Consider the following 17,901-nt stretch of genomic DNA (forward strand, 5'->3'; position numbering starts at 1 on the left):
GCACGTAGCTGTAGCGGCCGGTGCACGCACCTGATACCCCACAACGTCGCACTTGTTGCACGCCCTGCCATTTACTCGACGCTAATTCGTACCCGCGGCCGTTTCCTACGGTGACGCACGTACCGACACGGGAAATATCCGGTTATTTCATGGGGGTGGCAGAAACGCGCCGGGACGTTCTGCCTACACCTGCCGCGAGGTACAAGTGCTCGAGCTGTGGACGACGAGCGACGTGGAGTAGAGTCGCTCATAGACGAAGGGAAAACATTCGGTCGAGGGGAATCATCCGGCGGAACGCGAACGGTACAGAAACTCCGATGCCGAAGTCGGTCGAAATTCGAAACCCAGATCTCTCTCGTCAACTCAAGCAGAGCTCTCTCTCTCTCTCTCTCTCTCTCTCTCTCTCTCTGTTGTCTTCTCAGTCGCAGTTTCTGCGTAGCTCGCAGCTCCACGTGAAACTCGCCTCGTGTTACCAAACATTTCCCTCCCCGTTCGCTTTTATTCGTCCACGAGAAATGCGACCGCAGTCTAAACGCGGGTCTAAATTTTCATTCACCTGATGCTGATTTCATGAAGCCCATGTTAGTGGGCTACCCAAGTAGAAAAATTAATAGAGAGATCTGGTAAGAGCCTGATTATTTTGTCCAGACATTAATCGGGCTCCAGTAGGGGTAGGAAGACAAGGGCCCTACAAGATGTGTGACAAATGGTCTAACGGGTCTTTATAAGGCAATATTATGAGGGCCTTATAGAGCAATATTTTTATTATCGCTTGAGTAAAAATAATCCTTCTTTTCGCTCCAAGAAATTTGGACTATAATTTCTTTATTTTTTTATAAGCTCGTTAGTATACAACAAGAAATCTTTACTTTGGAGATATAACATACTTCACAGTAAAATATAGCATTATTTGCATACAAAAATCCTGCTACTGTTTTTATTGAAGTTTGCTGCGTTTCAAAACGAAGGCAATATTAGAAAAATCCTTGGAAGAGACTAATGAATATGGCAACTAATAAAAGTAATAAAATCTGTTTTTAATTGCGGTATAATTAAAAAAGAACCAGGTAAAGCGTACTTACTAAAACAATACTAAACTATGACAATCTTATTACACGCTTCAGATCTTATTAATTTTCTATAACAAAACTTGATTTCATATATCTAAAGTATCCTCTTAAAAGATCCTTCACGTCAGTTTACCATGTTAAAGCATCATTTCGTAAAATCCAAGGTATCCCTAAAAGATTCATCTCGGGGCCTGATGTGGCAATAATGAATCATCCCTTTTTAGGGCATTCTACTTTCAGCCGTATGCTTCATGAGGACGGCCCTAACAACCTTCGGCTCGGGTAATTAACCTACAGTTTCACCGAGAGTTCCTCCCGAACACCTAAAAATCGGGCGTTTTTCAGCAATTTAGAGACGCTCAGGTAGAACTCAGGGAGACAGTCACAGACCGACAAAATCTCCCTCGGTCCCCCGGAGTCCAAAGATGTCGGACAGCCGAGGTCGGAAAGAGGGCGAGAATTCCGATCTGGGGATCAGCCGAACTCCGCTCAGACGCGCGTTTGTGTGTACAGAGAACGAGCCGGTTGTTGATACCGGCCCTCGTTTATTACGCGTACTATTACACCCGCCGGCACTACTTACAGGCGCAATGTACGCGTACCGACCGACCGACCGACCGACCGACCGACCGACCGACCGAACGGACGAACGAACGAACGAGCGGCGGAATAGTTTCCCACGGAAATTTCCGGCAATTTGCGAGACGTCCCGACGTGCGTCTACGTCGTGCCAAGGTCGCTCATACAAGGCGCCGTAACACTTTCTCGGTATGCACCGACGCCGAAGCGTTCGCTCTTTTCGCAGAGGAGGAGGAGGACAGGATGAGGAGGAGGAGGAGGAGGAGGATCCGCGGACGTCACGGAGCTGTGTGAGCTCGCGAGAACAAACGCGCTCTGTTAATTTCCAGAAATCAGTGTCTCCTTCGCGTCCCACCATGCCGCTTTTCCTCGCTGGCTCTTCGCGCGTCATTAATTAATCACCCGATCGCGCGACAAATAAGCAGTCACGCGGCCGCTGCTTTACAGCTTGAGTCGCTTTTCGTGGGAAAAGACTTTATTTTTTCCTCGGAACTGGGCTTTATTTTTTCGCCTCCGAGTGGGCGACTTCTAGGTTCGAGAATTTTGTACGAACTCTTTTTGCAGTCGACAGTGAAAAAGTGACGAAACCGAGACCTAACAAACGCGTCGCGCAATTAGCCGAGGCCTTCAATCCTCCGGAGAGCCGCAACACCGCGACGACTCTTTAAATCACGCGCGCTCACCGGCACCATTCATGAGCCGCCGTGAAAGCCAAGCGTGTTTACGACGTCCGACGTCGTAAATAGTTGGAAATCGAAGCATCTGCTGAATATATCACGTTTGACACGCGAGCATTCCTCGTTGCGCCACGCGATGCATCGCGCGCGGGCGGGGGGAGAGGATATTAATCTCGGGCGAGGAATACGCGAAAAGCCCGACGAGACTCGCCCTTTTTGGCTCTCGTGTTTCCCCCTCTCTCTCTCTCTCTCTCTCTCTCTCTCTCTCTCTCTCTCTCTCCTCTTGCTTGTTTCCCTTTGCATTTTCTCCTCTCCTTCGACTTTTCCCGGCGTTGGCTTTTTAACGCTTTTTCTCGGGCGCGAGTGTGCGCGGCGCTTTCACGGGGATATTTTCAACTCGCGGGTTCCAGCGGCAATTTTTTCGGGGGCGAAATCGCGGGAGAGGCGCGTAGGCAACGGCGTGATTGCGCCTTTACGGTTACTCGATTAGCCATTCCCACTTACGGGCGACCAGTTTTTCCACGCGCGCGCGCGCGCGCGCCGCGTGTAGGAGCAGCCGCTAAAAAATATTCAAATGAGTTATAAGGCGATCGCTCTCTAAGATCGCGATAATTTATCGCAATGCGTCACATTTTTCCTTCTCCGGCCGTTGCGAAATCGCGCTCACAGCTAAATCGCCAGCGCGCGGCGCGCGCGTTCCGCGCGCGATGATTTACGGGCGTCCAGCCGGAGCGCGATTCCGTCCCGATTTTTATTCTTCCCTCTAGGTTTCCTTTCGTTTTCCTTCCGACGCACGCCGGCCGCCGGCGATTTTCGGCTGCGCCGAGACGCGCTTGAAAAAAAACCGGTCGATATAAATATCGAGGACGAAAACGGGGGGGGGGGACCGGATGTTCCTCGCAAGTGGCGTGCCGGCCACGCACGCACAATCGCGCTCGCGCGACTTTCGAGATATCGAGATATCGGCGTTACGAGCGCGGCAGAAATGCAAGCGCTTGATTGCGTCGCTCGGCTTCATTCATTCGTTATCGGCCAACCAGTCGGCGTGTGTCCGAGGAGATTCTCAAGGATCATTATGAGACACGTGACTGAGCAGCCGAAAAAAGTATTCTATTTATAAAGTGATTTTTCCCATAGTCGCATATTCTAAGCGAAGCCTTTTACAGGAAGAGAATTCCTCCTTCGATAAAGCGATTAAAGTGAAGCATTCATCTAAAATTTATTAGATATTATTCCGATCTTTTATTTCGAGAGGATTTCCTCTCATATCAATGAATTTTCCACTTATGTGAAGAGGAATATGTTGACTCGAATGTCGACTTCTTTTGTTCAGTCATGCTCTACCTCCAGACATGAACGGGAAGATAAATATGTTCACCATATTTGGAACGCTTTTTAAAAAAGGTGTGTGTGTGTTGCTGTAACATATATAACGAAGATAATTTACCCATATTTGGTCAAATACAGTTTATAATCTATCGCAAGAAGTTGAATACTATATTCTCTCTTTCAACTGTTTTCATACTTTGTTTCATACAATTGGTTATGATGAACATCTTTGGAGCTATGAAGTCCGTAACAAGACTGATTGGAAATTTGTTTGTTATGATGATCTTATTTCATTCGTGCCTATTTATTGTAGAACTCGAGCCAAAAGTACATTTATACATCTATTACTTTTCGCTATGCGCTGTAATAATTTTTTTCAAATTAATCAGTATGACCGGTAAGAATAAAGTGCAATAAGAATAAATAATAATCCTCTTGAGAAAAGATTAAATAATCTGTGTATAAGAGGAAATTTATATTAAAATCAATAAGATTTGCATTATACATGTACAACGTATAATCTCTCTAACTTTCAGAATAATGTGTGTTTGTAATATTTTCCTCTTAATCTCCAAGGATTCCCTCTTGAGGCCATATATAAGAAATAATAAAATTTACATGATTCCGCTTGTTGTGAAATTACTTTTTTTCTTTGGATGAACGTAATGTTTCGCCATATTTATACGATAACATAAAATATTAATGTAACATATAACATAAAAAATATATCATATTAATTATATATTTATACGGTGCTAAGTGAATATTTGTTCTAAACTAACTTGAGCCGATGCAGTCGCTCCGTCTTTTCATTTGGGACGTTTACGTAAAAAGAGAAGTGTCTTGCTGTTGTCTCAAGAGAACAAGAGTCTGGGAAAGTAGCGTGATATTATGAGCGCGCGGCGCGAGAGTCGCGCGTGTAAGAATTTAGCGCCGCGAGAGTCGCTGCGCGTCCCCGAGAATCCCCGCGCGGAATGCTCGAGCGCGGATTCCGCGCGACGGGCAATGGAAAAGCGTCGCCTCTCGTGCTCTTCTTTCTTTTTCTCTTTGTCGTCGGAGCAAACGAGAGCGAGAAATCGGTCGATCGGCAAACCGCGATAGCAACGGTGTCGCGAGCTGTTGAGGTAAAAGTACCAATGCCGTGACGTCTACTTTACTTTGAACGTTCTCGTTGCTTTGGCTCTTGAGTTGAAATATAAAGTCTAGTGGTGAATCGCGTTTCTCTCCGCGACCCTCGCGATAATCTACAATCTTTATTTAAAAATCGATACAACGGGATTAATCGATGAAATATTGTTATCGACGACCTCATGCCATTTATTGGCCAGTTGCCGAATTCCATCACGATAGAAACTCGATGGCTCTGAGGCTACGAAGTCATCGGTGTCGAAGAATGTGTATCGCAGACAATGCGTGTTGTATCCATAGACATAGGAATATAGGGACAGAGCGTAAGCCCGTAAGATAGGCGAGAGGAGTTGTGCTGAAATGCGGGGGGGAGGGGGGGCGACTGTGTGCCTAAGTTTCATCGGCTACAATAGTGCGCATATTCAAATACGTGCACTATTTGGAATATGTGATGGAAGATTTAAAATATCGGTCCGCAAATTGCGGCTGGTATTACTTTTTGGAACGCTAAGCATAAATATTTATATTACATTAAAAAACTTTTAAAAAAATTTTTTTTAAATTGAATACTATTATTTTACAGTACATGCAATTTTATACCTGTGAAATGTAATTTTTCGATTTTTGTCCACATTGCTGGTCTTTTTTCCAACTTTGGCTATCGGACCCTCTTGCACTTCTTGCACTTTGGAACACGACACTGCACCATTCTAGTATTTGTATTTATCTTTTCTTATATACGACACCGACAGTTACACTGACAGTATTATTTCGCAGAGGTTATGCATGTGTCTTTTTTTCACTCACACACAACTTCATACACATCTATGTATCAAATACTTACACACGGCGCAACCAATTAGATTTAGGCACAGTTCACATCGTCGCACCGTCCCGCAATGGTTATCCTCCCGCAACTCTATTCTTTCCCTATATTCTTTTTATTATTCCCTATATTCCTATGTCTATGATTGTATCGGCCAAAACAAGTGAAAATCTGGAAATGGAAGTCTGAAGAAGGACGTCGCGTGTGGAAAAACTTCCCAGCTCGAGTGAGAAGATGGTTCCTTTGCGGCTTCTGCTGTATGCGGTTTAGCATTGTCACGTAGCAGGATGACTTTATGGCTGCCTTGACCATTAAATAGCCTTTTTTCTCAATCGCATCGCTCAAACGTATCGATTACTCTTAGCAAATCTCTGCTTTAATGGTTTTACCCATAATGCTTCCAAGAGCTCACAATACAGCACACTTTTCTGGTCCCACCATATACAGGGAACTTTTTTCCCGAAACGTTGGAGTTTTGCCGTCGATGTTGTCGGTTGACCAGGGTCTACCCATGATTCATGCGTTTAGGTTTTGCTTGTTTCAGAAGTCGTTTCTGTTTAAATCAAATGCGAAGAGTATCTTGCTCTCTTTGTCGATAGCCATCGCGAACGCCACTGATTATTTGAGGTTATGCGCATCAAACGCCAAACCATGTACGTCATTTCGAAAAATTAAATGCCAACACATTAAAACCGCAAAAGCGCGGGGGAATATTTCAATTTAAAATTTCCCCCCGAACTATGTGAATTTCATCGGAAAGAATCAACCATTAAGCTTAATATTTGAATTTTCAGTGACGGAAAGATGGGGTGATTTGATTAAAAAGCGACTTGCTCCTCTCTCACCGAGTAATCGTTAAAACTCAAAAGGAGACTTTTCGATTATTCGATCTCTAGCCTGAATCCGCGTACCGATCGATGGCGAATGAAACTTGCCTCGACAAACATTGCAAAACGCCGCGTGTACGTTCTAAAGCCAAGTACGCGTGAAACTCTGCTCATACGTCTCTTGTCGTATTAAATCACGTCGTTCAGCACGTTTACACGTATTAACTTCTAATTTAATACCTTTAAACGCGTGTTAAATGACGTGACGCTTTAGACACCGGCGCAAGAAACGTAAGGGGGGGGGGGCTGCTGCCGAGCGTGTTATTTTTAGACGTTTATGCGTGGGAAAATGACGCGCTTGGATTCGCGGTCTTGAAACACGCCCATCGTGTGAGAACAGGCAAGTCCTTAAGCATTCGGTAGAGACATTATCGAGCGATAGCGCGGACTGGCAGTGTTTTTTGTTTTTTTTATTTTTTTTTGGCGCCTTTACTTTTTCCACTGGAGATGCGATTGGAGATGTGCGAACTATTTTCGAATTCGAATCGAATCGAATCTAATATCGAACCCCTATGATTCGAATCCGAATAATTCGAATAGGAATCAAATACATTATCGTTTGCGTGCATCAGCTAGAAAACGGGCCTGCGTATGGGCCTGCGTATGTTTGAACCCTTAACTTGTAATTAACTCAACTTATAATTAATAACTTAATTATAAATTACTTTAATTATTTAAATATATATTTTACCTTAAGGCGATATTACAATATCGATATTCCCTTTCGTATTAAAATCTTCCATCATTATTCGCATGTTTAATAGTCATGTTAAATTCTTTAGTGACTCGACTCGATTTCATTCGATTCGATTCGAATTCGAGTGAGATTTCGTAGATTCAATTCGATTCGAATGTAAAAAATGAGATTCGATTCGATTCCATTCGACATGAAAAAATCTTGATTCGCACATCGCTACTTTCTGTACAAAAAAATCCCCATTCTGCCTCGAGTCGAAGTTTATCGATCTTACTTTCGACTTATTATCTTTCGGCTCCGCTTAATCTACAATTTTGCCGCGAGGAAACCTACAAGCGGCGAGTTTTCCGACGCCGAAGAAAATCCTACAATAATAAATAAATTCCCATCTTCGAATTGAAATTTCGATCTTACGCTGATTTAACAAGGGATGCAACGATAAATCGATAATATCGAAATATCGATATATCGAGAGATACAAATATCGAATATTTATCGATACTTTTTTGTCTCCAATAAAATCGATATATCGATATATGAATTTTACTGATTTTCGTTTTTCAGCTACAGCTCTGGGGCAGCCTATTATGGTTCTACGACCGAGATGAAAACTACAAAAGCGAGTGAATTCACTGGAATATATATTATGTAATTGCTCGATGTCCAGTAAATTCGCTCACTTTTATAATTTCCACCTCAATCGTTGAACCGTAATAGATCTCCTTGCTCCATGTGTGTGATGATCTCCGGCAAATGACTGCGATTCATTATATATTTTCTAATAAGAATACGACAATAAATTATGTGAAGGTAAAGATTTTTAAAAGATCTTTTCAAATTTTTCGCGCATACCCCCATATGCATACATATTTTTATATAAATATCGATATAAATATCGATATTTTTCCAAATTATCGTTTCCGATGTTATCGTTATCGATGGTTCCGAATGACGATAATATCGTTATCGTTATATTGGAGAAATCGTTGCGTCCCTAGATTTAACACCCTCAAGCCTACATCGAGCCCTTCGAATTGCGGAGAACCTACAACTGACAAATCCTGTCAGGCGTCTCCCGCCACTGAGTAGAACTTCAATGTCAAAATAAATCCTCATGAACTCTCCGCGATCTACAGAAGTCGGTCGGTCCGCAAGTCGCAAGCGGAACCAAAGTTTCCACTCGAGCGGTGTCGCCCGAGTGAACGCAACGTCCCCCTCGAGATCGGCCTCCCCCCACAGTGGTTTCATCCCTTGCCAAACGCGGGCTGCCCCGCCCGTCGCGGCGACTTCCGACGGACTCGCAGATGATGAGTCGCGCGATTCAGGAGGACCGGAGGGCGGGAAGAAGGGAGGACGCTCGCGCGTCGCGCCTCGTACTAATTCAATAAGCGACGCGGCAATAAGTATTCCGCTTGTCCGGCGCAATCGAGCCTGATTGGAGTTAACTGCGCGCGGCCGAGCCGCGTACAGAGTTGCCGGCAAGAAAGTGCGTGTCCGCGTGTAGCCTGATTGATACAGATGACTACATCCGACTGATGTGTGGAGGCCGTACAAGGAGACGCGCGAGAACAGGTTCGCGGGTGCACACGCCGAAAAGGGAGGGAAAAAGGGAGAGAAGAAAGGCGGCGGGTGCCCGCACAGGGTGATCGATGTCGTCGCTTGAGCAGCTTCGCTCGAGACAGGTGCTCTTCGGCGTCGTGTGGCTCCGCGAGTCGAAATTCGACTCGCGACTTTCATACTCCGAGGCGTTTGCATCAATCTGTTCTGATTGAACCGGCAGTTTCGCCGCGAGAGATCCTCTTTTGAGAAGCCACAGTGGTGATAAATTACGCGCTTTCGGCCGCTCAGAGGCGCCGAGAGGAGGACTTTCGTTTCTGCACGGTTCAAGCCCGCCGGAATCTAAAATTGTGTGGGGCGGCTCGGCTCGGAGATGGAACGAAATGTCCACTCGGGAGCGAATCAATTTCGGATAGACGGAACGATTGCGGCAATAGAGAGAGAGAGAGAGAGAGAGAGAAAGCGAAAGAGAGAGCGCTTACTAGGACGCGTCCAAAATTTAATTGATTGTGTATCGTGAGCGAGTGGCGAGAGGCAAACGCAATCAGTCCCTCCTGTTGTCGAATTAACGTTTCATATTCCTGATATATATACGTACAGGGTGTACCAGAAAAATGGGTGCCCCGGGTCAACCTGATGGGATGACGCTCTTGAAAAAAAAAATATTAAATACTTCTCGCCCATTTCCTCGACATTTTTCTCAAGTGGCGAACTTTGGAAATTTCAAAGTCATCAAATTGACAAATGTTAGGGCGCTATTGTAACGGCATATTCTCGAGACTAAATCGAGTGAAAAAAGTCTAGTGTTATTTCTTTCTGACAGACAGTTACTGTGAGATGTGAACCAAATATTGAAAAGTTTTCCTTAAATATCCCTGAAAATATTAGGCGAGTGAACAAATGCTTCGGACAAAAGTTGTCCAAATTAATCGGTAGGAAAAGATGATGTGACAAAAATGGCGGTTTCCATAAAGCTGACCTTGATTTGACCTCTAAATTTTATCCCTGTCAAGGTCAAGTTGCCCATATCCATCTATATCCATATTTAATATTTTTTTACACCCTGTGTATGACTACAAATACTTGGAAAGGGAAGAAGAGAGAGAGAGAGGCGATATGGTCGATTTCGGCCGAGTCTGGCCGGAAACGAAATCGCCGTATGCAGCGAATAAATCAGTCTCGCGATGCATCAAACGTCGCAGCGCGTCTCGAGACGCGAGCATCGCGACTAAACGCGGCGGTGTTTATAAATATTGAGCAAGCGGCGGCTCGCGCGGCGCTCGGCTCTTGTTGATTTAAGATCATCGGCCGCGGAGGTGTGAGTGCTTTAATGGCGGCCGAGAAATGATGGATGAGTCCAGCGCGGCCGCGGAGGCCCCCCTTCCCCCCCTCCCCCGGTCAGGCCTATCATCGGGTGATACAGAGATATCGACGACGTAATCGTCTTCTGTTAACGATTGCTAACAAGCGAGAGCTGTATCGCAAACAATAAACGAGCCGGAGCGCCCCGCTCAAAGTTAAACGCCGCGGCGCGGCGCGGCGCGGCGCGGCGCGTTGCCCCTGCCGCAGCATGATAAATGATTATATATAAACGCACGCACGCACGCACGCACACGACGCGATCGCGCGATCAGTAAACATGGGAAAAAGCCGGCGCACGATTGCGATTGCCGCGATCGAAGGAGATCGAGTCGCGGAGCGTTCGGCACGAGAGAGATTGCGACGTTAGAAATAATGATCTTTCGGTTAATCCGGCGGACGATCTCGCCGACCGCTTAATCCCGCGTCGATTTGTGATGAAGGCGATGCTAAATACGTCCTGTAATTTCTCTAATTACGTTTAATGGCGAGTTACTTGTCGGCAGATTATCAACGAGCGCCCCTTATCAGCGGCGCATCTCGGCGCGCCCGTGCGCTTCTCTGTGATTAGCCGCTCGCCATGCACACGGTGTACGCGAAGTAACGGACCCTGCACGCGCGCGCGCGGGTCGATCCCTTTTCTTCCCTTTGATCGGCGATCGGCGCGAAAATCCAGGAAATATCAGCCGGTCTATTCGAACGGATAAGCGCCGGCGATCGCCGTAGCATTTGGCCGGACGTTTGCGTTCGGTAGTGAATTAGAAATGAGTCGTTGCGCGTTCGCACGGGGCGCACAGGTGGCCGGGCCGGGCGGCCGGTCGCCGACTGTTTTCAGAACGGAACGAGTTCCGCGCGAGAAAAAAAGGAGATTATACGCCGAGCGCAGGCCGACGCAATAAAGATTCATGAACTGCGCGCGCGCGCGCGCGCGCGAGCGCGGCGCGACATTAACAAGCGCACCTAAAAGTAAACGCCACGTAAGTGGCGAGACCGCGGCACAAAGGACAGCACCTGTCGATCGCCCACGCGACCTTCAAAGACCGCCGATGACGAGAGCCAAGCCGCTCGAGGACTCGCTCGAGGAAACGCGCCTCGCGCGACCGCGCGAGTAAATCTCGGTCGAGTCGCAAGGTGTTTGTTCACTTCAACCCCATGACCGGCAAGCCGAGTTCCGCCAAAGTGCAAAGAAGATGGACTTTCCAAAGTTTAGCTCTGCTCACGTGGCAATTGTGTGTCGAAACGCTCAGTGGGACCGATATAAAGCGCGGCTAAAGTCATAATTTCATTTATCATTATTAATTTAATTTCTAACAATAACAATAATTTCATTAATTTTACTTTAATAATAATAAGAATTTTGTTTCTCGTCAGATCAGACTGGAATCGAGGGACTTTGCTTGCCGGAACTGTATCGACGACTAACGTTTCTTTTTTTCACCCGGAACAGACGAATGGCGGCGATGAAAATGGCTCGACGAAGGTGTGCGCTTGAGCGCAATCCTCCTCAAGAAAATTCTTCCGGGCGAAGGACGCTCACCCGGCGGCCCCATCGACTTCCACACACGCACGCGGGCAGGACACGACGCGATCGATGTCCTCGGCAGCCTCCGCTGCTCCCCGAGCGGACGGAGGCTGCTCGCTCGCGGTCCCCGCTCGAGCGAGCTCTCGCTCGCGGGACAGACATCGCTGGAACGCGCGCGCGCGCGCGCGCAATCGGGGCCAGGTGTGGCGAGCGCGCTCGCGCGCGCGTACGGGACGCAGCATTTGCAAACGCAAAACTCTCTCTCACATACACACACACACACACATCGCCGGGCCGCTCCGCACTATAAATAGACCCGCGCGAGAGAGCTACCTGTACCACGCGCGCGCAGCAGCGCGAGATGTGCGCGCGGCTCCGTGCTGCGCGCCCGCGCCACATGCGGCGCGCGAGGGCGCGCGCGGCGGGAGCGGCGACGACGCCGGGCCGGTTAACTGTACAAACCGCGCGGCGCGCCGCGACGTCGTCCGCCTGCTCCCGGCGCAATTAACCACCCGACAGCCCGCTCTCTCGCCGGCTGATTAACAATGCGGCGGAGAGAGCGAGCGAGAGAAAGAGAGAAAAAGAGGGTAGGGGGGGAGAAGGGAACAGCAGCGTCCACGGGTGGCACCGCGCGCGCCCGTCGCGGCGGCCGAATCGATCACCCCGTGTCGATCGGCCTCCCCTGCCCCGCCGCGCTCCCCCAGCAGCCTGTCAACTTCGTCGTCTTCGACGACAGAACGCGGACTCGGTAACGGGTCTCGGTGGGATTAGATGGCTATCTCTCTCGGGAGGCCGGCGCGATCGATCTCTGGCGACGATCGTATCGTGTCGTATCCGTTGCTCATAAATCCTCCGTAATAGCGACGATTATAACTGATTGATTAGGAGAGGAAAGCACCGGCGCGCGCGGAGAACTGTAATATCGCGCGCGCGAGATTATATGAATGCGAGTAATCCGCCGGGCTGGGTCCGTTGTGTATCAGTGCGCGATCGGCTTCTCGCGGCCGTACGTTGCGGCCGTCGGCGCGCGTGTTCGCGTCCCGTCGCGTCGCGTTATTGGGGAGTTGTTGCAATACTGCGGGGGTTTTGCAATACCCGTATCTCTCAGATACGGTAAACGTTGGTCGTGAATATTACTGCTCGCGCATACATGGCGACGTTATTTCTAGGCGAATAACGTTCATGATCAACGTTTACCGTATCTGAGAGACGGTGTTGTAGAAACTCCCTACTGTCTCCCAGATACGGTAAACGTTGGTCGTGAGTGCCATTGGTCGCGTATACAGCGACGTTATTTCTAGGCGAATAACGTTGACGATCAACGTTTACCGTATCTGAGAGACGGTGTTGCAAAAATTCTCCCTACTGTCTCCCAGATACGGTAAACGTTGGTCGTGAGTGCCATTTGTCGCGTATACAGCGACGTTATTTCTAGGCGAATAACGTTCATGATCAACGTTTACCGTATCTGAGAGACGGTGTTGCAAAAATTCTCCCTACTGTCTCCCAGATACGGTAAACGTTGGTCGTGAGTGCCATTGGTCGCGTATACAGCGACGTTATTTCTAGGCGAACAACGTTGACGATCGATGTTTACCGTATCTGAGAGACGGTATTGCAAAAACTCCCTAACATTTCCGCGACCGCTCCGAAATCTCCGGGCGAGAGGGCGCGTTTTGCACAGAAACAGTATTTCCGTTACCGTTTCAACGTCGCTTCCGTGCGAGCAAATTCGGCACATCGCGCATTCGGCAAACGCGGGAAGTCGGGCTTCCGGTATTACGAATTCGCGCGGCGCGCGGATTTTGCGGACTGAGCTCTGACTTCCGCCGCTCGACCGCCCTCTCCCCTCCCCCCCCCCCGGCGAGGGAGCAAGCGACATTTCTGCCTCTCGCAATCTTGAACCGTGCAGAGAGATAAATCATCGAGAAGTTATTCAGGGAATTGTTTATATCGCGAGGCTGTCGGAATGAAGGCACCTGCTTGAGATCACGTCACGTCGGGCTTTTCAGTCGGGCGCAGATTATCCGAGTACCTCCGTTATTCAGCAATCATCGTTATCGGCTACCGAGGCAGCTTGGCTAAGATATTTCCACGAAGAAGCGCAATTTCAACGTGATTCGGACTACAATGCGTCCTCCGACTCGTGCACGAGACGAGGCAGCGAAGCGGAAGTGTTTCCGCTGAAAATCAACGGGCACTCGCTGGTCACCGCCGCCGCCGTCGCCGCGCCGCCGAGAGGATCCTCCTTTCACCGGCGCGGCGGCGCGGTCGGAAACATTTTTACCGGCTCGCTTTGAGAGCGTACGCTTCGCGCCTGATTCGCGTTTCATCGGCCCGCGCGAATCGCCGGGCAAGCCGATCTGAAACGCGCTAATCGCCACGGCGACGCCGTTGCCGGGCGGACACGAGCGTGATCCGCGGCGGGAAACCGATCGGCCGATCGGCGTCGCGCGCCGATCCGAATGCTCGACGGCGCGGCGGCGGCGGCGCCGCGTCGCGTCGGAATGGACGAGCCGCCGCTCGCTCGCTTTTTCGCGGCGGATCGTTACGTGGAGACCGCATTCCGCTCGCCGCTCGTGTGAGAAAGCGCATAAAAAAGCCGCTAATCACCGCGCGATCGTTACAGACCGCGCGGCGGAAGGAGGGGGGAGAGGCCGTACGCGGGACGTACGATCGCGGCGCGATGGCCGCGGTCGTTCGGCGAGCATGCGAATTCGCGATACGACGGGCGGAATTATCCGAGCCGAAGCGGGTTGATCCCGCTTTTCCGAGTCTGCGTCAATCTACACTGAGAGAAAAGTATATGATATTTGGAACTATAGTGATACAGTAACTAAATTATAGTCCGAAGTATCATATTTATAGTAATTTATATAATATATAGTATAGTAAAAATTTATAGTAATAGTATTACCATAATATCGGTCACAATTACGCACATAGGCACAGTGTAACCAACCGTATAATATTTTTACTAAGAATTGTAGTAAGTTAAACTGAAATTATTGTATGGATACAAATATAAAATGGTAGGTAAAGTGACTCTTTTATATAGTCAATGTTACCGGAATATTTGCTAAATGATGACAGATGTAACTATATGAATATTAAATCTCGCTGTATTTGTGAATGAGAAATTGCCATATGTGTGGTTGAAGTAATTAAACAATTATTTATGACAATCATTGACTATATATTTGTGTTTGTTCTCTACTATATCTTGCAGGTTCCACAAACTATAAAGATATGGTTGCCGCCGAAATGAACTGTAAAATATAGTGGGATTATAGTTAATTCAACTGTATTTTTCTGTATCAGTGTACTTTGCGTTTAAGGATCCCTTGAGGTGATCCACGAGTGACGACTCGTGCGTCGTCTTCCGCTTCGGTTCCTGTACGATTAAATCCCCATTCCCGAGCCGACATTCTTACGCTACTTTCCATTTGACGCTGATTTAACACCGCGAAGCCGATAACTACCTACGTTGATTCCACGCAACCTACAGTTTTGCCGAGAGAGGTCTTTCCAAGAACCCACAAGCGGCGAATTGTGCCGCCATTTTGAATGAATATCACTCGGCGACTTCCTTCCGAGCGAAATCTCCGATTGACCCTCCGGAATCTAAAAAAAATGTCAGCCCCAGTGAAGCCCGACTGAAAATTCGCAGTTTCGGCTCCGGACGGCTTTACGGGCCGTCCATCGCGCTCGAGCACTCGCGCTTAATGGCCCTAAAAGCGGAAACTTAATTGCAGCGACGTGGGGCTGATAGGCGACTACCGATCGCGCTACCGGCGGGGACGAGACTCGGCGAAGGTGAACGTCGTCGTCTCAATCGGACCGCGCGCGCGCGCGCGCGCGAGAGAGAGAGAGAGAGACGAGCGGAACCGTGACACGTTACGGATTATTCGCAGCGTCATCGCGAGCGACCGCTCGTAGTGATCGACATTTCCCGCGGCGAGATGCGACGGCGCGCGTCCTCGGAAATAGAAATCTCGCGCGCGTCCGCGGCGACGAGTGTCGCGAGAAAGCCAGCTGGGAAAGTCCGGCGGTGACTTCGTCGTCGCGCGTGCGTTTCGGAGGATTTTTCGGGACCGCGATGATTGCTGTTGGATTGCTTTGGCTTTCAACGCTTCTTCGCAGGATTCCCCCAGACGCGCACAGCGCAGCAGGTTCCGGTCGAAACGCCCAACTTCGTCCCGACGTTAATTATTCGATCGCGACTTCGCTTTTTCGACATCGGCATATTTTTACGAGGAATTCCATTTTTACGGTATTTTTCTACAGCTGTCCAGCCATATTCAATAGGAGAAAAAAATTAGAGAATAAAATTCTAAAATGAAGAGAGAATATTGCGAGAACTGTGGATTTTCCTGTTTAATGTTACGTTAGGATTTTGTATTTAAGATAAAAATATAGCTTGCTTTTTACTCGAGACAATCGTAAGTTATTTGAAAACCAAGTTGAGCAGAGCTACTTGAAATACTGTTTGCACGGAGAGAAAGATGTTTGGTCGAATGAAAGCATTTTTTGGTCAAGTATAAATGATTCAAAAATTGCGGCTCAAGTTGTCAGAATTTAGCCTGAATTATCCAGATTTTTGCTCAACCGAACCAAGAAGTCTCGTCCATTCCCAAGCAGAATTTCCGACTCGTTTACATTTCTCCGCGTGGATGTTTGTTTCGCAATTTTCTAGCGCTTATAAAGTGTGCCCGAATACTCGAAGCGTCCCGGGCTTTTCGCTCGCGGGACATACGCATAAAGCAGAAATAAGAGAAAGAGAAAGAGAACTTTAGCAAAAAAGAAAAGGAAGTCAAGGAAAATGTCGTCAGCCGTCAGCCGTCACCGAGACGTTACGGAAACCCGAAACTACTTCGCAGATTCCCAAGTCAGAATCCATCATCTCTCTGACAGATTGGCTGCGAATCCCAATTAGAATCCCACGACACGCAGGAGGCACAAGAGTTCGCTCCGGAGCGACAAGCAGCACGCGTTGATCGGAGCAGAATTTTCGCCTCTCGCGGCCGAAGCTGACTCGTCCCAAATCACCTGGACATCTTGGCTTTCCTCGCTCATCGCGGACGAATTCCCGCCGCGATTTATTCGACACCGCGGCCGCCGCCGCTTACGCTGCAACTTTGTCGGCGTCGCGAGCGGACGAAAGAAGCGCCATCATTCCCGTCGCGGGGAATGCCCGCCGCTATTGAAAATGCCGATCGAGCCACTTGCACTCGCTTGGGATCCGCGTGTGCTCTCTTCCTCGTAGCGGAATGAGTTGTAGGCTTGGAGACGCCGGATGACGCTAGGAAATTATGCGGATGTCCAGCTGGGATAATGGCACTTGCGACAAACCCCGCGTCTCTCTCTCTCTCTCTCTCTCTCTCACTCTACGGCGATTCGCTCAGGATTCCGCCGAGTGATGGACGCTGATGGACGCGATCAGCGGATCCGAGGAGCGACGGAGAGCGAAGCCGAAGGTCACGCGCAGCCCAAAGCGACTCGAGACCCGAGAGTGTCGAATATATGCGAAACTTCGGACCGCGGAAAGAACCGCCACGCCCATTATTTTTTAATAGGCTGTTGACAGATGCCGCGTCATTAGCGAGCCGCCAACCTCGGTCTCTCGCCTGGCTTCGTCGAGAGACGAGCCAGGCCGGCCGTCATCGCCGTCGTCAGCGTAGCGCTATCGGCTGTCAAAAGCGTTCCCCTCACATTTCCTCGTGGATGTCGACGAGACTTTCGGCCATGTCTTTTAACGAGTGCCACCTGACGCCGCAACTGCCCCTCCTGCGTGAAGGCAGTTGTCTTCGGACGCGCAGGGCGCAAGGGTGGAAAGAAAGCAGCCCGGTGCAGATGCCGCTCGTTCGCGATTAGAAACGAATTTTTTTCCTTCCCCCTCGACCTCCGCCGAATAATGGGCCGGGGTGAGGGAGCGGCGGGGAGGAGGGGCGGCGGACGCTCCGCATCGGGCGCAGGCTGCAGCGACGATCTTATCCGCGCGCGCATATTGCCGGAATCGAACGCTCGCGGCTGTCGCACGCGACGCAATTACGGGACGTGTCATAATAAATAAAGACGTCAGGACGCGCGGCGACGCGCGGAAGATCGATCGGTGAGGTGCGACGTCGCCGGGGCATCCGCGGCTGCCGTCGCTCGCGTGTCGCTTTATCGGCCGCATCTTGACGCGTCGCAATTTACGCGCGGCCGATTAATCGTGCCGATTAATAGCTCGCGCGCGCTCGAGCAAGTTCGCTTCGGCGAGGAGCGAAG

Source organism: Harpegnathos saltator, unplaced genomic scaffold, assembly GCF_003227715.2.
Source record: "Harpegnathos saltator strain DR-91 unplaced genomic scaffold, Hsal_v8.6 scaffold156, whole genome shotgun sequence".
NCBI classification, from domain to species: domain Eukaryota; kingdom Metazoa; phylum Arthropoda; class Insecta; order Hymenoptera; family Formicidae; genus Harpegnathos; species Harpegnathos saltator.